Source organism: Schistocerca piceifrons, chromosome 4 (genome assembly GCF_021461385.2).
Source record: "Schistocerca piceifrons isolate TAMUIC-IGC-003096 chromosome 4, iqSchPice1.1, whole genome shotgun sequence".
Taxonomy (NCBI): domain Eukaryota; kingdom Metazoa; phylum Arthropoda; class Insecta; order Orthoptera; family Acrididae; genus Schistocerca; species Schistocerca piceifrons.
This window is the reverse complement of record NC_060141.1, coordinates 416898650-416922202: the sequence shown is the minus strand read 5'-3', so window position 1 is coordinate 416922202 and position 23553 is coordinate 416898650. Positions and strand designations below refer to the sequence as shown.

General features: G+C 39.3%; 1 non-coding gene across 1 annotated transcript; it reads left to right on the top strand.

Annotated features, from left to right (window-relative positions):
* Positions 1-760: 760 nt before the first annotated feature.
* Trnat-ugu lies at positions 761-835 on the top strand. The gene has a single exon. It is a non-coding gene; the product is annotated as a tRNA-Thr (tRNA).
* Positions 836-23553: the final 22718 nt, after the last annotated feature.

Below are 23553 nucleotides of genomic sequence, written 5' to 3'. Positions count from 1 at the left end.
CGGAGTGTGACGCAGGGCCCATGAAGCCATGGACCCAAGTACTGAATCAGGTAACGCAGTGGTTAGTTCACTGGACTTGCATTCGGGAGGACGACGGTTCAGACCCGTTTCCGGCCATCCTGATTTAAGTTTACCGCGATTTCCCTAAATTACTTTGACAAGGGCACGGCCGATTTCCTTCCAGATCCTTCCCTAATACGATCCTGTGCTCTGTCTTAAAGACGTCGTTGTCGATGGGACGTTAAACAATAATATAAAGATGGTATCTGTTCTTTCGGACATGTCGGAAAGAACAGATACCATCGGTGACTGTGCAGCTCTTTAGAATGAAATGATAATTAAATCAAGACCTTAAGCTGTCGACAGGCGTTGATATACATCAACGGAGACAATTGAAAATGTGTGCCGCGTCCGGGAGTCGCACCCGAGATCTCTTGCTTACATGGCAGACGCTCTACCCATCTGAGCCACCGATGCCACAGAGGATAGGATGATGCAGGGATTTATCCCTTGCACCGAGCCCCTTAAGAGTTCAGGCAACCAGTGTGAATCCGCACAGAAGAAGAAGGTCAATGGCCGGTTAGCCTTAACTATATGAAGGTGGTATCTGTTCTCTCGCACTCGGTAAGATTGTCTGCCGCGAGTAATGAGTGTATTGGGCAGGGGCGCTAATAATGCAGTGTGTGGACATTAAGTTGGGAATGTGGATCTCACGGGGAGTGTGAAAGGGATAAATCCCTGAAGGCGCCCTGTCGTCTGTGCCCTCGGTGGCTCAGATGGATAGAGCGTCTGCCATGTAAGCAGGAGATCCCGGGTTCGAGTCCCAGTCGGGGCACACATTTTCAACTCTCCCCGTTGATGCATACCAACGCCTGTCGACAGCTTAAGGTCTTGATTTAATTATCATTTCATTAAACACTAATCTCCTCCTCCTCCACTAAAGATCAAAGTTGTCAACAAGGCACTGTAAAAGCTACTGGTGGCTTCATAACGGTGTGGGCTGCGCTTATATGGAACGGACTGGGTCCTCTGGTCCAAATGAACCGATCATTGACTCGAAATGGCTATGTTCGGCTACTTGGAGACCATTTACAGCCATTCATGTCCCCAAACAAGGACTGAATTTTATGGATGACAATGCGCCACAACATCGCGTCACTATTGTTCGCGATTGCTTCGAAGAACTTTGCAGCTAATGCTAGAGGATTATTTGGCTACCCATACCACCCGACATGAGTCCCAGCGAACATTTATAGGACACAATCGAGAGAGCAGTTCGTCCACAACATCTGCAAGTATGGACGGTTATGGAGGGAGCATTGCCCAATATTTCTGCTCGGAACATTCAACGACTTTTTCGGTCCATACCACGTCGAGCTGCTGCATTAATCTGAGTAAAAGGAGGAAAGACTCTATGTTGGGCGGTATCCAATGACTTCTCAGTGTACGCAGAAAATTTTCTCGAGTTTCCATTGGTTAAATTTTCACCAACTTTCGGCCAGAATTCTAGGTCATTGTCAATTGGTGACTGTTGTGTGATTGCTGCTGCCATCCTTATACAACCGAGCTGCATTCTGTGACGTCACTGGTGCTCATTCCAGCGCGATATATGGCTTTGTTTTCTTTGTGCACCTGACGCGACCGCTTGAAACTTCCAATGGTAGGCTCTCAAACTATGCACAGCTGCATGGCGCCCTTATTATTGAAGGTATCATTCGAAAGTTTCATCTCGATCGCTTATTTTATAATACTATCCCAGAGGTAACTTGTCCGTTTAATAATAATCGATTTCATGTTGAATGCAATTCGGTGACCGTATTTCAGAGCATGTTCTGCTGCAGGTGATTTTTCAGGATACTGTATGTGGAAACATCTCTCGTGTTCTACACGGCACTGTTTAGTAGTATGTGCAGTTCGTCCGACATACAACTGTCCTCGCCATCACGGTATTTTATATATATATATATATATATATATATATATATATATATATATATATATATATATATATATATATATAGCGTTTTCAGCCCTACATCGTCTTTCACAGGGGTCATAAGCTGACGAATTTTTGCTGGAGGTTTGAATACCGACTGCCTCTTTAGGAGTTGGCTAACCCTTGCTGTTACTGGGCCATAGAAAGGCACAAACGGAATGTTCTATGTGTCCTTCTAGCGGGCTTGTGCTTACGTATCTTCGGAGAGATTGTTTGCGAAATCTGTCGGTTACTGTAGCCGTCTTCCTTGAATACTGTCGGTAAGTGTTTCAGTACCTTTGGCACCTTTTGAGAGTCTGAAACGGGTTGCACTTCATGTGCCTAAGTCCTCGGAACAGACCGTTTCTATGATGGGTTTACAACTTGTCAAATGTAGACTATTTCATAGCACATACTAAAAGTAATTATAAAGTTCTGATTACCACCTCGAGAAAGTGAAGTTATCTAATTACTTGTTAGTTACTTTGTTTGCAGAGAGGACTACATGTGTGCAGACCTGGTACACATTGAAAGCCCCACACCACAGTACCGTAGCACAGTGCTAGATGTAGTGTTCTGTACTTTTCAGTTGCTGGAAAGCAGAGTTAGTGGACTGAAAATCTCATTACGTATTCACTACATTTTTTTCACGGTGGTCACTGTTTACAGACACTGTTTACTGTACACATCGACTTCCCTACTAGAAATTCACAAACGCTGTGGATCCATTCATAGTGAGCTTGGAATCAATGAACAGGTGTAATAATAATGTGCAAATCAGGATCATTTGCAAACAATCTAAGACGGCTAGTCAGATTGTCTCCTATGTCATTAATATAGTTCAGGAACAATAGAGGGCCTATAACACTTCCTTGGGGAACGCCGGATAATACTTCTGTTTTACTCGATGACTTTCCGTCTATTACTACGAACTGTGACCTTTCCGACAGGAAATCACGAATCCAGTCACACAACTGAGGCGATACTCCGTAGGCACGCAGTTCGGTTAGAAGACGCTTGTGAGGAACGGTGTCGAAAGCCTTCTGGAAATTTAAAAATATGGAATCAATTTGACATCCCCTGTCGATAGCACTTATTACTTCATGAGTATAAAGAGCTAGTTATGTTTCACAAGAGTTGGGTTGTTTGGGGGAAGAGACCAAACAGCGAGGTCATCGGTCTCATCGGATAAGGGAAGGATGGGGAAGGAAGTCGGCCGTGCCCTTTCAAAGGAACCATCCCAGCATTTGCCTGTACCGATTTAGGGAAATCACGGAAAACTAAATCAGGATGGCCGGACGCGGGATTGAACCGTCGTCCTCCCGAATGCGAGTCCGGTGTGGTACCACTGCGCCACCTCTCTCGGTTGTTTCACAAGAACGGTATTTTCTGAATCCGTGCTGACTATATGTCAATAAACCGTTTCCTTCGAGGTACTTCATAATGTTCGAATACAGTGTATGTTCTAAAACCCTACTGTAAATCGACGCTAGTGATATAGGCCTGTAATTCAGGGGATTACTCCTACTTCCCTTTTTGGGTATTTGTGTGACTTGAACAAATTTCCAGCCTTTACGTACGGATCTTTCTGTGAGCGAGAGGTTCTATACAATTCCTAAATATGGAGCTATTTAATCAGCATACTCTGAGCGGAACCTGACTGGTATACAATCTGGACCGGAGGCCTTGTATTTATTAAGTGATTTAAGCTGCTTTGTTACACCGAGGATATCTAGTTCTATGTTTCTCATCTTGGCAGTTGTTCTTGATTGGAAATCAGGAATATATACTTCGTCTCCTTTGGTGAAGGAGCTTCGGAAACCAGTGTTTAGTAACTCTGCTTTAGTGGCACTGTCATCAGCGACTTCACCGTTGTTATCGCGCAGTGAAGGTATTAATTGCGTCTTGCCACTGGTGTGCTTTATGTATGACCAGACTCTCTTTAAGTTTTATGCCAGATTTCGAGACAAAATTTCGTTGTGGAAATTATTAAAAACATCACGCATTGATGTACGCGCTATATTTAGAACTTCTGTAAAACTTTGCCAGTCTTGGGGATTTTGCGTTCTTTTAAATTTGGCATGCTTTTTTCGTTGCTTCTGCAACAACGATCTGACCCGTTTTGTGTACCATGCAGGATCAGTATCATCACTTATCAATGTGTGTGGTATATATCTCTCAAGTGCTGTTGATACTATCTCTTTGAAAACAATCCACAACTTTTCTACACTTACATGATCAGATCAGAAGGAGTGAAGACTGTCTCTTAAACAGGCGTTAAGAGCATTTATATCAGCTTTTTAAAATAGATATACATTGCGTTTCTTTTTGATGGTTGTAGGTGTTACGGTATTCAGCCTAGCAGCAACTGCCTTGTGGTCGCTAATCCCTGTATTCGGCACAACACTCACTATTTGTCCACCATTATTTGTTGCTGAAAGGTAAAGTATACTTTCGCAACCATTTACGCTTCGAGTGGGATCATAAACTAATTGTTCAAAATAATTTTCTGAGAAAGCATTCAGCACAATTTCGGATGCTGTTTTATGCCTGCCGCCGGCTTTAAACGTATAATTTTTCCAACATATGGAGGGTGGATTGAATGACTATAATTGTATGAACGGGGAACTTATTTGAAGTGAGACTCATGTTTTCTTTGAACTGTCCAGCAACTATGTCTTCTGAGTCGGGGGCTCGGTAAAACGATCCAATTAATAGTTTAGTTCGATTGTCCGGTATAACCTCTACCCATATTGTTTCACATGAACTATCTACTTCAGTTTCGCTACACGGCAAACTACCTCTGACAGCAATAGATACTCCATCACCAACTGTATTTAATGTATCCTTTCTGAACACTGTTAAATCGTTTGAAAAAATTTCGGCTGAACTTATTTCGGGCTTTAGCCAGCTCTCTGTACCTACAACTATTTGAGCTTCAGTGCTTTCTATTAGGGCTTGGTGCTCTGGTTCTTTCCCAACACAACTACGACAATTTACAACTACCTTACTGTGTTTTACCTGCACACTTTTAGACGGACGCCCCTTCTGTGGTTCCCTGAGGCCCTCTAACCTAAGCTAAGCTAGCGGTTTCCTTGCTATCTTGTTTTGTCGGAAATAGGCAGACCAGACAATTTCAAGTGCCTGTTTTGTGTTATCAACAATGTTTTTAACTGTACTGTCCATAAACATGAGTTCCATTTTAAATTTAAGATCTTCATTAAGTACGTTAATCTCAGGTTGAAAAGATACATTTTAGTTAGATTTTCTACTGGTTTAAAACATTGGAGATAGAATCATAATTCCCACCGACCCTAAAGTCAGTAATTTGTGCACATTTAGTGGATGATGTACATCTAAGTTTCTCTAGTGCCTGGAATGACCTCCTCGCTTTGAAGATGTAAAATATTTTGGGCTCATGTCATGTTGTATGCGAGTGAGAGGCCTACCCACTTGCAAGTGCGCTAGATTTACTTTATTTTTTCGTCTAAACTGGTCATTAATCTCGTGTTTAATCCAGTTAACCTTACAGTACATTTTTCCAAGTGGTGATGTATTTGACTTAGCATTTATCTTACCAGTTATGTAGTTAATACGGCCGGGAGAGCGGTGTGCTGACCACATGCCTCTCCATATCCGCATCCAGTGACACCTGTGGGCTGAGGACGACACGGTCGCCGGTCGGTACCGTTGCGCCTTCATGGGCTGATTGGGCGGAGTTAAGTTAGATATTTTTAGTTACGTAGTTCAGAAAAAGTTTGTCTTTCAAACCCAACTCTATCAGCTGCATCATTTTCACTTTTGCTATTTGGTACTTGAGCTCCTTGCAGAATCATGCACAAGGTAATGCATCAATAGTCTTCTGTACATTTGCTCTGAAATTATTGAGCGATGTCATTTTCCTGAAAAAGTTGTTTTACTTTGAAATGACAACTTCGTTATTTAGCGATTAGCAATTTTCGCACTCTGGTATATTATCAACCTACCTGGTGAGATTACACGCAGTCATTCGTCGATCTGGCAGAAGACTTAGAAAAAATTGATCTTCCCTCCATATATTTATTATAACAACTTTGTGACCGAGTCATGGTTTAATATTTTATTACACAATAATCTTCATTGTAATTCAGCTGACTGGTTGCTCGCCACGTACATAAGAAACAAGTTGTACACTCATATCCTCCCTATTTTTTTTAAAGCTACGCATACCTTCGAGTGTGTTTCGCTTGAGAGATTTTCTGTAAAACCACAGTCTAAGACGTACAGTCACGACACTGCTGCTCATCTTTGTTACACTCTGCGACAGCAGCGCTCCAGGTGGTCAGTAAGCTACATTTCTTAATACTATACCGGATGTGTACAAATAGTATCGTTTATATTCATCTGTAACAAAGGTTTTACAATTGGGAGCGTATGTAGTACCATAAAAACCTACAAAAACCATAAGATTATACCACATTTGATTTTCTTTAGCTTCCTAAGGGCCCTGGGAGGGGTGAAACGGTAGGCCCCTACATTAGTTACGATTCTGTTGCAGCATGAAATTATTTATTGAAGATCTCTTTTTTTAAGAACAAAAACATGGCTATTAAACACTAGAAGTCCTGACCTTTTGCAGAAAGACATCATTTATATACTCAGCAACGTAAACTGTGTTGTTTACTACACATCCAGTCAAAACGTGGAACATACAAAACTTGTATGGAATGCAATACCTACATTATCTAACGTACCGAATGAGCCACCACAGTTGTAGCTGAAGAGAAAACCATACAGAATTGATAATAATACGCCAAAAAGCAAGAAAACTGTTTCCGGGCTCAGAAATAAGCAATTACAAAATTGGTGCTACATCTGAGCAACAAATGGCAGGCATCTTCAACACAGTCGCTTTTCGAGCAAAAGTAATTACATTTGCAGAAACATTTTGGCATGAGAAAATCGATAGAGGTGTAAGAACGTGCAAATCACTAGACTCCAGTTGAGTGTCGCAGCTGTATATGTTAGATTATGGTAAAACCATTGTCTAAGTAAAACTTTCAGTATAAGCTCATAAATGTAGTCGTGTCTTTGACCAACTATGAATTTGTTTTTGTATGGATTTTTTTATCTCTGGCGATTCAGTCGTGCTGTTGAGATGGTTGAAATTTACACCATCTGTTTCACGTGTATTTTCGTTTCGAATACTTGCAGTAATGTATCTTAATGTGTTGTTTTATTGTGCGATGCCACTGTGAGAAAATCCGCTAAGGGTTGCATTTATTTATTTTTATATATGGATTTCACAAGTGAGATACTAAGCTCTTACGTCATTTGACGGTAATATATGTAAGGGTCAATTCAACACACCTCTCAGCCTGACTCTCTCGGATTTCTTTCAGCTTTGTTGCATTCAATGACCCAGATAAGAGATGGAAAAATACCAATTTGCAGATGTGTATTACAGCTGTGAAGAAAGTTACATCCGGAAGCACGACGGTTCAATCCCGCGTTCGGCCATCCTGATTTAGGTCTTCTGTGATTTCCCTAAATCGCTCTAAGCAAATGCCGGGACGGTTCCTTTGAAAGGGCACGGCTGACTTCCTTCCCCGTCCTTCCCTAATCCGATGAGACCGATGACCTCGCTGTTTGGTCTCTTCCCCCAAACAATCCAGTCCAATCCAAGAAAGTTACAGATCTGGAAAGTTTGGAATTTGTGCTAAATTTACATGAGTATGTCACAACATAAATGACTGTAATTCTGGTTCTAATTCAGTTACAGCAATGAAAATGGTACCATTGGAAAGCTGGCGAATAGACCTTTATTTGATATGTTACATGGCAAATTTCTGAAAATTTTCATACTAAAGGTCATTGACCTTGACTTTAGACCTTGAATATCGCAAAACATCCCATCTTCAATTTCTTTGAAAAAATATATTTAATTGCTCCAGTATGTTACTATAAATATGGTAAATATCAAAATGGCACACCAAAGGCATCATGCACAAAAAATTATTTTGTCAACTTAAGTACACCATCAACATGCATTAAGCAGGTATGTATCCAGTTTTTTCTATATCACCAGCCAATAGCAGTTACTTTTATTCAGACCAGTTCTTTAATATTTCTAGCTGTGAAAAGCCAATGAGAGACTCTTTGATTTCAACCTATCAACATTAGCCTGTTTTAGTGGATAGCCAATCAGAGAGACTCTTATTTCAACTAGTGACCATTAGTCCACTGATCTCTACATATATTATGCAAATTTTGTTTCGTATGTTTTATGGCTGTGGCTTGTTTAACAAAGTGCAGTGTAAATGTGTCGTAAAGTAATATTTAGTAAAAAATCGATGTCAAATCAGAATTGTACTATTGAAATCCATTTAGGGAAGAAGGTCATGTAAGAGTGCAGAAGAATGTAAGGTATGTTCAGGTGTGGATGATAAAAAAATATCATAATGTATTGTTAGGTGGAAAAATTTGCAGTAAATGTAGAAATAAAATTGCAAAACCCAACAATCACTGCATATGTTGCCTCAGTTGCGCCAGGTACTTCCAGAGCGCCACGTCTTGTAGGCGATATCTCGATCGGCGAAGGGTTCAAGTCCAGGAAGAGAGGCGTTTTCACAACGAACAATGGCTAGGGTAAACCAACCACTACCAGAATTTCCAGTAGCGACATCCAAAGTAAAGTTCACCCTGCAGCCACGAAAGAATATTGGTCCATTTCATATAACAGCTTGAGCTGTTCCATTTCCTCCAAGTTTATTCTCGAGGCTAATAATATGTTTGTAGACAGGAATGCGGTGGCGGCGTTGACGATACACACGTCGACCAGGCATAGTGCTTCAATGCTGTTGCAGATGGAGCTCAAAGCAGAATGGTTCCGGTGGCGTGCACTGACCGCTTATATAGGAGAGGAGAGACCTTGATTACGTAACGCACTGATAACGAACTCAGACTCTGCAAGCACCAGTCGGAGTAGCTTATCCCGGAAGCGCACTGTAGACTTACTAGCTTCAAAATGAGACGATCGCATTTAACCACAAAGCAGAATGTGGCGAAGTATATGGACGTGCGTCAAATACACTGACGGAAAAAAGTCGCAACATCAAAAGATAATTAATGCAGAGCAATGAAATTTTGAGAATACTTTTTGTCTCGGCAACATATTTAAGTGATTAACACTGCAAGATCACACGTTACCATAAGCGCGAGATAAACCATTGCAAATGTGAAATGCTGGTACATTAACTGGTGTTGTTTAGATGTTGAATGCAAACACGCAAACGTGCACGAGTTTGTGGGGTGGAGTTCCATGCCTGATGCACTTCGTCAGTCAATACAGAGACGGTTAATGCTGATCAGGTATGATGCTGGAGTTGTAGTCCCATATGTTCTCGAGTGGAGGCAGATATGGTGATCGAGCAGGCAAGGCAACATGTCGACACTCTGCAGAGCGTGTTGGGTTACAACAGCGGAATGTGGGCGAGCATTGTCCTCTTGGAAAACACCCCCTGGAGTGCTATTCCGGAATTGCAGCACAACAGGTCGAATCACGAGACTGACGTACAATCTTGCAGTTTGGATGCATGGGGTAACCACAAGAGTGCTATTGCTGTCATACGAAATTGCACCACAGGACTATAACTCCAGGTGTAGGTCCAGTGTGTCTTGGCGGCAAACAGGTTGATGCAGGCTCTCACCTGGCATTCTCCTAACCATCATATAGTCATCTCTGGTACCGAGGCAGAACCATCTTTCATCAGGAAATACAATAGATCGTCACTCTGCCCTCCAATGAGCTCTTGCTTGACACCACTGGACTGGTAACTGGTGGTGGTCTGCGGTCAGTGAAATGCACACTACAAGGTGTTGGGCTCGGAGCTGTTCCTGAAGTAACCGATTTGTCACAATTCGTTTTGTCACTGTTGTTCAAACCACTATTCAGATTGCTGTTGTAGATGCAGTACGATGCGACAGACCCTACTCAATATGACCACCTGCTTAGTAGCATGTTGCTCCTTTTTCTAACTCGATACAGCAGCTGTACTACGTAACATGGGTTCTACAACACCTTGATAGGCTTTCGACGGTTTGTGCCACAATATATCTTAGCACAGATCACGCAATTCCTGTAAAATCTGGCCGGTATTTGTGGTCTAGCAGCTGTCACCTGATTGTGTCTCAGATGTCTTCCATCTTGTTTAGATCAGGCGAAATTTGTGGCCACGAAACGAACATCAGCACACTATTATGCTGCTCAAACCACTGAAGCACGATTATATCCTTCTGGTTCAAATGGCTCTGAGCACTGTGGGGCTTAACATCTTAGGTCATCAGTCCCCTAGAACTTAGACCTACTTAAACCTAACTAGCCTAAGGACATCACACACATCCATGCCCGAGGCAGGATTCGAACCTGCGACCGTAGCAGTCTCGCGGTTCCGGACTTCAGCGCCTAGAACCGCACGGCCACCGCGGCCGGCTTATAGCCTTCTAACACGGACGGTTATCCTGATGGAAGATGCCAGCGCCATAGGGTAAGGTGTCAAGTATGAAGGGATAGAGATGGTCCGCAATAATGTTAATGTAATCCACTGTTGTCACAGTGCCTTCGATTAGTAGTACAGGCCTCTTGGGTCCCAGGTGGCTCGATAAGGATCATCTGTTAGGAATTTTTTACAAAATATTCTTACTCTCGTTGTGTATTCGTGAGAATTGTATATTAAAGAAACATATCCATGTGTGAAACAGGTCCTGGTCGAGTAAGAGGGATACAGATGGGAAGTTTGTGGGAATTTAAAACGGTTGTCATAGCTGTTCATTACTACTGAAATGAATACAAGGACTATGATAGATGAGTCACAGTTAACAAATATATTTAATCCTCATTCCTCAAATATAGCGGAATGTCTAGGAACAAACAGTTGAAGAGAAAATCACAGCATTATGTCGAAAAAGAAGCTCTCACCTCTCATAAAATTCAGTCTCATGAATGTATCACCAACCTCTCCTCCCGAAATTAAGAAAATTATGTATTCTCTCCAGAGTAAAAGCTCATCTGATTTTGATAGCGTTTCCAATGGAATACTAAAAATATATTCCCATACAGTAAGACTGGTCTTATCTGAAATATGTAATGCATTACGGACTTAAGATATTTTTCCAGGGAGACTGAAATACGCTGTAGTGAAACACCTATTTAAGAAAGGTGGTAGGAGAGATGTCAGTAACTAGCGACCTGTTTGACTGCTGACATCATTTTCCATAATTTTTGAGAAAGTGATGTATTTTAGACTAATGTCTCACTTGAGCGACAATAATGTCCTCAACAAATCACAGTTTGGAATGCAATAAACTTTCCCTACTTAGGATGCCGCTTAAGCGTTCACTCACCAAATTTTACAAGTACTAAATAATAAAATAGCGCTACTTGGTATTTTCTGCGAGCCATCTAAGGCATTTAACTGTGTGAATCACAGTATTCTACTAGATGAATAGAAGTTTTAAGGGATTGGTGGTACAATCAACCAATGGATAATGTCATACCTAACAAAATTATGCAAAGAGTTGTAATTCAACCAATATAATCCGGGGACGTTTTTCTGACTGGGGGGGAAATCACGTATTAGGTTCCCCAAAGCGCAATCTTGACACACTTTTGTTTGTCATATATGTAAACGATCGTCTGTTTAATATACAACAAGCAGAATTGGTACTTTTTGTTTGCAGACGACACTAGTATTGTACTCAATTCAAGTATATATATATATATAGATACAAAAGAAATGATAAACATTGTTCTTAAAACCATCATTGACTAGTTTCTGTGAAACGTCTCACTGTCAATTTTAAAAAGACACAACATATTCAGTACTCCACACCTAGGGTACTGCATCAATGTTGAGTGTAACTCATGTCGAGGAAGTGACAAATAGTACAGGAACCTCGAAAATTTTAGGTGACCATACTGAAGTCCTAAAAACAACTTCGCTCAACCACGTATGCACTTAGAGTAATTGAAAATCCTGGGGAGAGACACACAGTAAGTTGACATGTTTTATATACTTTTATTCAGTAATGTCATATGGAATAAAGTTCTGGGGTAACTCATCTTTAAGAAAGAAAGTCTTCATTGCTAAAAAAAAAACGTGCTGTCGGAATACTATGTGATGCTCACCCATGATCATATTGTAGAAATCTGGTTAGGGAGCTTGGCGCTTCACCGTATATTTATTCCGTAATGAAGTTTGTTGCAAATAGTACATTGCAGTTCAAAAGGAACAAAGATGTATATAATTCCAATACCAGAAGGAAAAATGCCGTTTATTTCTCCACATTCATATAGTCTTTAGCGCAATGACGAGTGCACAATGCTAAAACTATAATTTTTGATCACTTACCCAGGGGTATAAAATGTCTGATAGATGGCAAAGTAAAGTTCGAAAACATACTGAAAATTTTCTCCTTGAGAACACCTTCTCTTCCAGAGAAGAATTTGTATTAGTGTTAAGTGTAAAAGGTGCTGGGTAGGAATTACTAACTCATATATTTATGTTAAAAAAAAGACAAAAAATAGCTGTTCAGCATGTAGCCATATTTACTAATTAATCTGCGATGTGAATATAAAATGACTCATTTCACATCATTACTATTGATTATACAATATAATCCATGGAACGTGAAAGTACCTAATTAAGTAGCAACTACAGGGTGGCGGACGAAATGTATTACCAATTGTTTCTTTCACAATTTACGACGCACGTTAGATATCCCACTGGGATCTCTACAGCAGTACCAGCAGAGCTTGGAAAAACAAATGAGTTACGAAATGACGTGTAATTCACGATACTGCCGCGAGGAGACTAGTAAGCAGCAATGGCTGACAATGGAAGACTGACGACACAGCAACTGTGAACAGCGAGCGTTATTTGAGCTTGCTTCGCAATAGCTTCATTCCACAACTTCTTGCTACTGCCTTGCCCTTCAACACGCAATAGTTCATGCAAGATGGAGCAAGGCCACATACTGCAAACACTGTGTTGGCGTTTTTAGACGAGCATTTCGACATGCGGATCATTTCACACAGGTTTCCAGGTCGCTTCAATGACAGACAAAATTGGCCCCCCAGTAGTCCAGACCTCAATCCATATGACTTTTTTTCTTTGGGGGTACCTAAAGGAAAAAGTTTTCCCGAAATGTCCACGTGATTTAATGGAGCTCAGAAGACTTTATTCTTCAAGCTTGCAGTGAAATTACAAAAGACATGTGCCATAGGGTAATCACTAACTTCAGTGTTCATTTGAAGGAAGTTAGGAAATGAAATGGTGGACATATTGAGCATGTACTGAGTTAGAACAAATCTCCATGGATGGCTCTTCATTATAGTATATGTTCCTTTCAGATTGTATTGACAATAATGTTTATATTCGAAAACAAAATGGTAACACATTTCGTGTGCCACCCTGTATTAGAACTACAATATGGCTGAAAAAGTACTGTTATTGTTTATAATTTAAATGTAGGTATTCACAGAGTTCCAATGTTTGCTGTAATTATCATACAGCAGCAAAACTTGGTAGATATTCTAATGCATTAATGCAGAACCGGTTCATGCTAGAAAAGAATTAGTTGCAATTTTGGCCGCCAGGTGCAAATCTGGTGCTGTGAATGCAGCTATATTAATTGTTATACTTTTTAAGATGCTTTTTTAACAACATTCCTTACAAATATGTGAATGCTTATCCTTTGTGCATATGGGTAAATAAAAATTATCAATGACCTTATCCATCTCAAAATTTGTATACTTTATGGATGCTTCCATTTGGAAAGATTATGTTTTAATAAATATAATAGGATCTTCAATATTATTGCAGCTGTTAAGAAAAACCTAAGAAGATAAAAATTAAAAAAAAGTGTCATTATATTACAGAAGAAACAAAGATAAGACAAGGTTTTGAGAAAGAATTTGTAAAAATTAAAAAAAAGAGTTTATATTTATTAATCATGAAAACAACATTCCATGATATAAGGAACATGTTCAGTGTTGGGGAACAGAGTATGAAAAATGTCTTCATTGTGGTAAAACTGTTTATGATTTAGCTGTATAATTTCTAACTGGATCAAAATTGCTTTTCATGCAAGGAAAATTATAACATTTAATTTTTATGGACAACCAGCTGAGAGACAGAGTAATCAAAATAATTTATGCACTAGCTTTTGGTAGTTTAAAGTTATTAAATTTAGTTAGGAAATACTACTACCATTTACTGACTTCCCTTCATTGCAATTGATTTCATTACAGATTTGAAATATATTTATAATGAATATTTATGACAATGAAATTTCAACCCAGTGAACTTTATCTTCAGATTCTATTAGAAACAAGCAATGATCGATATATCCTCCCAATTTAATTTATCCTGGAATTCTCTCATCAAATCTTCAGATAATCTATGTATTGATGATGTTATATTCCAATTAATTCTATCTTGAAATTTCTAAATCTTCTGAGAATTGTTGTTCACTTGGAATATCATCCCAGTCTAATTTGTCTTGAAACTCTCTCATAAAATATTCAGATAAATTTTGATTAAATGATATACTTTTCTAGTTTACTTTGTCTTGAAGTTCTCTTATAAATTTCTCAGATAAATCTTATTTCCTTGATGTATATGTACACAATCTAACTTGCCTTGAAATTCTCTTATAACATTTTTAGTTACATTTCATGGAGATACTGTGTCCCAATTAACTTTATCTTTAAATTTTCTTGTAAGATCTATTGATAAATTTCGTTTAATTGACATAATTTTCCAATCTAATGTATCTTGAAATTCACCTATGAAATTTTTAGTTTAGCTTCGATAACATATTGGTTTCCAGTTCATTTAATCTTGAAATTCTGTCACGTAATCTTGAGTTAAATTTTGTGTAATCAATGTTATTCTCCAATCTAATTTATCTTGAAATTCTCTAATACCTTCGAATAAATTACACATAATTGCTAAAGTAGAACAACTTCTCTAATAGTATCTTGAGATCAATTTCATCTTATTATTAATTCAGTTTCCCAGTCTAACTTGTCTTGAAAATCTCTTATAAATTTTTCAAATAATGCAACATGTCCTATTATAAACTTCCATTCAGTTTCATTAAATAGAAAATTCTTTCTACCACAACCAGCAATTTTATTTCTGTATGTTTCAGTTGATCTATACAATTTAGGCAAGTGCTTAAAGCATACATTTTTAAAATCATAATTAATGAATGCAGTAAGTGTTTCCTTGTGTAGTTTATAATATATGTTAATTCCTAAAACCTTTGCATTAATTTTCAGTTCAGTCATTTCAATATGGCGAGACTGTATCTTGTTGTTATTTATACCATTTTGGATAAGGCCAATATGTTGTTGTTTTATAATTTCAAAATGTCCTCTATATCCTAATTCTTTTGCTGTGGCATTTAGGGCTTGTAGCCTCTCCATTAATAAGATTTATTTTTCAATATGAAAATATAATATGATCTGGAAATATATGTGTATAAAGTTTCATATAATAATTTACTGCACTATACTGAACTATAATGTGCATCATCATATTAATATACACATTGTCTCCTTTCCTTGTCAAAACTTTCCCAACCTGGTACATATCACGATAATTGGTTCCCTGTAACTCATGCTCATAAAAATTTCCTTTCAACTCCATTGAAATCTCTTAATTTGTATGTGACTGTATCAGAAAGAATAACAACCCAATTGCAAAAATTTCTCCTGACCAATTAGCTATATAACCTTTTCTAAATAATGCCTTTTAGTTTACTGATTATCTCTTTACCACCCTTGTTATATTTTGTGTCATCTAAAGCATACTTTAATCTGCAGCTGGGTTTATCATTACATAAATTGGCTTATAATTTTTTCATTATTTTCTATTGGTTTCATTGTTACTGTAGAATGTTTCGTGTTGTATTCATCAAGTAGATTTTTGACTAAATCAACAATTTATAATTTCTGTGATGAGCAAATCTCTGAGCAAATCTCTTCCACATTTTTTCTTTTAGCATTCTACTATTTTTTCAGCTGCAGGTGCTTTAAATTCTGTGAAAGTTCAATAGTGATTAATATTATATTTTTTCATAAGTTCTTGAAAATTTTTATTAGAAAATTTGTTAGTCTCATCTGTTTTTGATTTTCTTGGAGTCCTTACTTTAAATAATTTTCCAACATGTCAACTAAATTTTTACTAATTTTATCTTTATCTGGTAAAGTTCAAACACATTTTGAAAAAACATTAATAATAGTTAAAATATTTGTATCCTGTATTTATTTTTGAAACTCCTTTCAGGTTGTCAGAATCCATTTCTACTAGATCAGCTTTCCATAAATAATTTATACCAAGAGGGACAACATGGTTACAAATTTTTAGTTTTATGCTTATGATAATAAATGTACTGTGAGCCAGCTTGATTAGATGTATTTAAATTTACTATTCCAGATTTATATAATTTAAGATGATTAGGTAATACATCAATCATATACACAACATGAAAATATTTAATTTTTAATTGTTTAATAAGTTTTTATTTATCAAAATAACTTAATGCATAACGATAAATATCAGTTATTTTTTGCAATTTTTGGTTTGTTTTTTAAGCCTGAAACTGACGCTTTCTTCTGTTGCTAAAATATTTCTTTTCTGTTCTTCCAATTCTGTATCACCTTTCCTCTTATATTTGGCTACATTTTCAATAGCTGCAGATCAACATGCTAGTGAACCAGTAACAGCTAAATATGATAATGCACTGTATAAGAAAGGGAGGAATCCTCCTTCATGTTTTATTAATCAAGAGCCTTCTATCTTTTTTATTAGATATTCAATAATCTTTTTCACAGAAGGTATACCTAAAGTTATGAGCAAATTTGCATGAGTTCTTTATCCCTTTTTTGTAGACCAGTTACAAATTATCAATACAGTATAGGTGATCGTTATTGAGTTTATTTATAATTGTTTTTATGTTAGTTTTGCTACTTTGTTCTTTAGTTTAGGTCTCTGAAACAATGAAGCATGACACGCAACAGGAAAAAGGATAGGTTCGAAGTATGAAACGGATAGTAAGATCCATGTATGTACAAAGGCTATGTTTTTTCAAGGACGTGAAATTAAAACCACAGTGAAAATCTGATGAAGCTTGTTGCAGATGTGTTATGCAGTGTCTCTAGCAAGACTGTCGGTCGCGTCACGTCGCACTTGTCAGTTCTGGTATCACAGTGAGCATGTAAAGATGCCTATAACTATGAAGTCTCCAACCAGGGGTGAAATGCATACTTTCATTCGATGTCTTCATGCTGAAGAGTTCCGCCATAAGTCACGCGTCCCATATAACGTAACTCCCATGTGTGACAGCAAAATGTGGTGAAGTGCAATTCAGAACTACCGAAGAACAATGTTGTCATTCATGACCGTGCACCACTACACAGTGCAGCTACATCAAAGATGCTCCTGCTGCGTTTGCAGTGGGAAGTGTTTGATCACCCATCATAGTTGGGTCCTTAAGAGTTTCAGTTGAACGGCTGACAATTGGGACAGCAATCTGGCAGAGACAACGCGCTGCTGAGCAGCGTAGGGAATTGGCTGAAAGCACAGATGAAGCTCATATGACGAGGGTATTGGAAAGTTAACGCAATGCTACAGACGCCTACGGTAAGTCGAAATGGCGACTATGTAGAGAAGTAGCTGGAACGTGTAGCCAACTGTGGCAAAGAAAACGTTCTTGTTTTTCATTGTGGTTTTAATTTTTCGACCGATCAGGAAGTGAAAAAAAAATAGTCCTCGTATCTCACTGATATCAAGTTCTTGCGATAAGTGGAACATATTTTATAATCGCATCTGATGAGTTTACTGGAAACTATTGTATTCCTATTCAGGAATCACTATAGTCACCACAAGCACCGATCGTCTGGAACTCGGACAACGCTTGTTTGCTCGTTTCAGTAGCTGATGTGTACGCTAGTGAAGTAACTTTTCTCTAACCTGCCGGTAATAGGTACAGCATGCCTTAATGCCCTTAATGGGTAATGGTCCGGGCCACGAGTCCGTCTCAAGGTCGAATGATTTCCCTATGATGAGCAGTGTTAAGAAACATTTATTGGAGGAAAACTGCGAGAGGTCTCGGAAGGAAGCAGCAACATACAGAAGCGCTTTAAGTGGAAACAGTAATGGTCAATGACAATGTCTACATTTACTCCTGATTCTGACTGGCTAAAGAGGCTAAATTTTCATAATAATTTCGTAGATGGGTTTTGGAGCTCACTTAAGCGGGGAGGCAGCCAGCATCCCCCGTGAGACGTGGGAGTCTTGTGCTCTCTGAGACAGAGCTAGTGTATTCGTAGTGTATTTCAGAAGTCGGGAATAGATCGTACATTGTGTCAACTGAGTAGCTTTTTGCAGCACGGAAATTTGAGAGATTGCAGAAGTGCATTCCCGTGCGCGGGCGTGGACTTTTAGTTGAACTTCCCGGTTGTCTTCTCGAGTGTTGCCTTTAAGTGAGAGTACACCCACCCAGTAGGCAGAGTCCTTACGTCAACTGAGTCAAGAGCTAGCTCGATGGTAGTCGTTAGTGAACGAGAAGGAATTGGTGAGTTTGAGTGGAAGCCAATAAATTATATTTGTTTCCGTGGAAATTTGAGTGGCGGTTCTGTGTGACTTTTTTCCTTATTGACAAAGTGTATTTTTGTTCTGTTATGCGGATATTATCAGCGGAAATTATTAGGAGCCAGTTGGATGTGGTGTGTTGAACTATTAGTGGTAAACGTATCGTCAGTCCAAAAATTATTCCGTCACTGGATTAATAAAAAATAGCTAAAAGTTAAGATTATATTAACGTTGAGATGGTTTCATTGCTTCAATTTTTCTACACAGTCTACTTCCACTTGAGAAGAACATGTAGAATCACCATTGGCCAGCTCGTGCGTCAGACTGACCTGAATGTCGAATTCAAGCGAATTTCTGCAGTTGGTCGTTTTGCGATAGGTTCGTACTGATAACATCAAGTCTCGACTCCCACGACGCTCTTTTCCTGAAAACTGTGTTTTGCATTTAGATCATGTCGCAGCATGCGTCCAAGTGTCACTGCTTTTGTTTGGGAGTCAAGGTGTGCGGTACACACTTTGGATGCTTTGCATGTACTTTAATCTTCTTCATATCAATTTGGAGAATATCTTGAACACCTGGTTTAGAGAAGTTGCTCCACTGCGATCTGTGACACAACAACGTTGACACACTACGGTGGCTCGTCCACAACATAACTCTACCTGCTCACAACTCACTGGTCCAATGGCACATCTGTTGTTAGTTCAAGCTGCCACCGCAGTTACTGGGCTGACTTAGCTTACATGGTATGGAATAAAAGAAGTATCGGAACTCTTTATAGGAACTGTGTATGCCACAAAGTGATACTAAACGTGAAACTGATTGCAGAAATCTCTGTCGAGAGTAGGTTAAAATGCCCACGGAAGACAAACTAACTGTCTACTCTGAATTCTCCAACTGCTTACATACCTTTTGATCCTATCCATTGACTGACTGATTATCCGCCTGATCGATTCGTCCTGTCTCATCATCGTTTTGTGGGGCGCCGAGTAAGTTACTTCACTGGTTTAAAGTTTTGATGCAGTCTTTAATCACGTGAGCCTGGAAACTAATTTGGTGGTCAGCCAGAAAGCGAAGGGAAACATACTGACCTTAGTTTCCAGTCTGCACGTCCACATTCCGGTCCAGTCCACTGAAAGAAAAGTGTATATTTCCCATTTCTTTGCGGGATCAGGACTATGACTTCAGTAAAAGTTTAAAGTTCCAGTCAAGATTTAATTTAATTAAAGTTTCTCACAAACAACACTTAAAACTGCGTTATGTGCAATTGAAAACAAGTCTTTCTAACCTAACAGCACCTTTAGCAGTTCAGAGGCGACCTCTACGGTAACTTCCTACCAGATTGTTTTTCGCCCTGACTAACATCACTCAATTGATAGTTCGCAATAAATGTTCAAAAATTAATGCTCGCCATAAAAGTGGAAATAAATTCACCACCTGCCACGCGGAATTGAATTTCACACGGACGGCACACTAATAGTTATTTTACCGAATTCTACAGTCCTTGCGAGTTCACTATCCGTTTTCACTGTCAAATACGCGCTTGTCACAGCTCGGCTCTGACGCCATCTGAGGCAGAGCGTGACCAGACGTTTAACTGGCGTGGACCACACAGTGTCTGAGAGCGAAGAGAACCTTCCTACTGCTTCAGGGGCTGTATTTATAAGGTGCCGGTGCGGACTGCCGAGAAAACATCTGTTGTCTCTGTCTCTTTGCATACGGCCGCAGTCTGCAAACGACCGCTATCTCCGGCACATAATCTTTAATAATATAGTTACCAATTAATTCAGAAACTTCTTAATTTTTGCTGGTATGCAGATAAGCAATTTGAAAGCACGTAGAAAGTTTCAGCTCGCTAGAATGAAAACTTTGTTTAATAGAATTTATTTAGTGGAACTAACGGTAGATTGTTACCTCTGAACCATACCTTTGCTAATACTTATATCAGTTGCTATCTATGTTACAAGTCTTAAACTTGGTGTAGCTCTATTATTTGATATATTTGATCATCTGGTTTAACTAAAAGGGTACAGTACCGCCCGACATTGAAAATAGGTACAACATTCTTTGTCATTCTTGTCAGAACAACATATTTTTTGTAATAATAACTCAATTTCACTTAATACAGCGAAGCCGGATACCAGTGTAGGAAAGAATGACAATTTATTTATCTAATTGATCACATGTGCACTCCCACAAAATAAATCCGTACATCCAATTTGGTGAGATCTGCAAAATGAATGAATGTATGGTCGTCTGCTAACCGCAGATAGTGAATGTGAATATATGATCATTTTTGAGACGGTCATTTGGTCACCTTTGGTGGAACCAAAGAGATGAAATTTACCTGAGCTTTGAGCGCCTGAAATGTGGCTGACCAATACGGTAGTAAGGTGCTCCCCCACCTCGATGGAGGTGCGAGCTGACCTGAAGAACGGCCATGTTTTCAGGATTCTGGCACTGGATCTTGTGTTGGTAAGACCTGTCTTAGGTGTGCTCCGTAAAGACAAAAGAGTGGATAGAATGGTATGCATGTGGAATACTTAAGAGTAGTTTGGAATAATAATTTCTCTATTTCAGGAACTTTTGTGGGGAGAATTAAATGTCAGGCAGGTAATATTAAGGGGATCGTAGTAATCTTCGGAAGTGACCAACGGTCACAATGAAACCACGTGTAGCAATAAGTTGAAATACTTCCGAGTGCTTCAGTTAAGCTTAATTACTGGCGTGTGTACTATAAGTTGGAAATATTTAAGAAATGGCGTGTGCAGGACTTGAAATTAGAGACGAGTACTTCCACGTGGTGAGTACTGTGTGAGTCTCAATCGGCGTGTGAGACAAAGGATAAAGAAAAGTACTCGCCCATGGTATCAGTTGAGGACTCGCGTGTGTGACGAATATGTTCTTAATATTACTTTGCGTGTTATGTTTCCATGTGATGCTTGATTCAAACTATAATACTCTGAGAGTGAATCAAGGTGAGTCAGCCGTCTATCCAGCAGCGCCACTCGGCTTGCATTGCACAGGAAGACGTGCATATATCCTCCAGAGTTCATAGTAGGAAAGAAAAGTTACGAAGCGGGGCAGTGTCGTGTGAAACTGGGATGAATACTAATTGAAGTGAGAAAGCTGAAAGTGACGCGATTATAACGTTGTGACTATTCCTTGTGTTGTATTCCATGTTGCCAGTGTGGTGTATTTCATGTAATTTAAGTATGTGTGGTTTGCATGGGAGAGTAGCAAGATAGGTACAGAGGCAGTGGGTTATGCATGTTCCTTTTGTACCGCTCGGCCTGGAGGAAATTTTCGATGATGGGTGTGAGAGTCGAAGTGTGAGATATAGCAAAAGATCCACCATCCTATCCAGAAAGTGCGCTTTAGTGTTAGATAATTACGAGACCATAAGATAGAGAATCATTAATGTAAAGGCATGCCCCCTGGGCGGAGTTTGTCATGTGTAATAGTTGTAGAAAATGTAATGGTGTGTTTAGGTTATAGAATTTATCGGAATAAAAAAGATATTGGAAAGAAAAAGATTGGTGGTCTTTTCCTTCGAATAGTATGTTGTCGTGATATCCAGAATTTATAATGTGTGCGCCATTCATATTCAGTGCGATGGCCAACGTGTTGATCAAAGCCATTGGGTAAGAAAGAAAATGTTGTATTGCCAGTGCGTAGTGAACAGTCAGAGTTGTGTAAATTACTAATAGTCAGAAGTGCGTTATCCGTTGCGTAAAATTCAAACAGGAGAATAATTTGTAACTTAATTGTGATTACTAGAGCTCATGTTACTTCATAAATAAGAATGAATCCACTCGCTTGGCAGACCACTCATCTTACATGCCTGACTGCTTGATGCCACAGTATGAGCAAGGCATGTGGGTGCCTCTCATAATTTCGACCGTGCCAGGATTGTGCTGTTAAGGTTTGCTGTTAAGATTTTTTTTGATGGGATTTGTCAAGACTTTTGCGTATATTGTGATAGCGCTAAGAAGTAAAATTTTTTGTTTGCAATTTCTTTCTGGATTGGTGAGGATCTTTTATTTTTTTATGTAATTGATTGCTACGTCCTCCAAGGCTGGAAGATCGTTGTATAATTTTTTTTTTTTTTTGCGTACTGCCCGTAGTAACTAGGTCGCAGTTGAAAAGTGTAGTCACCATTGAGAATGGTGATTCTGGGGTGAACGTAGCGGTGCAGCAGGAAGTAGGTGTCGACCTTGGGTTAATGAGCGAGGTGCTGAATTGGTCAGCGGACCGCGGCTAGGTGATCGTTTAGGCGGCGGGCTTTGTCCACAATCGGGGGCTTTTACCAACGACGCAGGCGAGCGGGGACTAGGTCAGGTATGCAGTGAAAGTGAAGCTACCCTTAGCGAAGCTACGGTTTCTCAGGCGAAAGAGGTGAGTGCACCGAAAGTACCAAATGACAATGTGCTACTGCTGTTTTTACAGAGGATTGATAGAGATAATAAGGAAAGATTGGAAGCGATGGATAGAGATAATAAGGAAAGATTGGAAGCGATGGTTAAAGATAATAAGGAGAGAGATAGGGAGACTAAGGAAAGATTGGAAGCGAATATGGAAAGATTGGAAGCGATGGATAAAGATAGTAAGGAAAGATTGGAGGCAATGGATAAGGGAAATAAAGAGGCAATGAGGGAGCTACACACAGTTATCGATGAGCCTCTGTCCGCAGTTAATAATCGGTTAGATGGGGGTAGAAGAATCTGGCTGCGTTGAAGCAAGTATGTGACGCCGTGAAAGACAAAGCCAATAATTTGGACGTACGAATAATTGCAATAGAGAGTGATATTACAGAATGTAGGGACGTGTTGCCGGATGAGCGAATCAAAGAGGAAGTGGAGGACTTACTTGCAGATAAACAAGGGGCATTAGACAGCGTGGAAGCTCAAGTCACCCGGCAGGAAGTGGCGCTAAACAAAG